Raw genomic sequence first — 675 nt, 5'->3', positions numbered from 1 at the left:
GCTGGCTCCTGTGTGGGCTCTGGAGGTTTCGCTGCGATCCAAGGCACCCAAAGGTTTTTGCTCCTGGCAGACGTTGTGTAAGCATTTGTAGGAGAGGAGGCTGCCCTGCCCAACCCTACGGCAAGGCCTCCCTGCCCCCACCCTGCAGGGACCTGCTTCCTAAGAGAAACCTTTGAATCCTCCAGCCCTGAGCTCAGCTAAAGGAGCAGGGAGAGCAGGAAGTGCACAGCCTTTATCCAGAGTGGTTAGTTGCCTCCTTAGGCAATACCTTATCTACAGGCCCACGTTTTCTGATCCTTGGAATCTTCCCTTTTATTTACCTGCTGAAACTCCAAATATAACTCAATCCTGTCCTCTTCCTGCCTACCCAATAATTGTTTCCTCTCTCTCCTACCATGCCCATAGCTATCCCTGGACAAATACGGAGTAATAGCTCCCATCTGAAAATCCTTTGGCCCCAGCAGCTAGTCTACCTCCTGCCTCATTTCACAACAAAACTCTCAGCAGTGCTGCCTGCCTCCCACGCCCTCACCTTGGATTCTGTCCTCAGCTACTCCACACCTCGGAGACCACTGTTCCACAGAACTGTCCTTGACAAGTTCTGCAGTGGCCTCTGTGGACAAAAAGGGGCCACATACAAACCTGACAAGCTCAGGGGAGGCCTGCATGACCAGC

Source organism: Artibeus jamaicensis, unplaced genomic scaffold, assembly GCF_021234435.1.
Source record: "Artibeus jamaicensis isolate MK-2021 breed Jamaican fruit bat unplaced genomic scaffold, CSHL_Jam_final contig_64, whole genome shotgun sequence".
Classification (NCBI taxonomy): domain Eukaryota; kingdom Metazoa; phylum Chordata; class Mammalia; order Chiroptera; family Phyllostomidae; genus Artibeus; species Artibeus jamaicensis.
The sequence above is the reverse complement of the archived record's forward strand: the minus strand, read 5'-3'. Positions refer to the sequence as shown.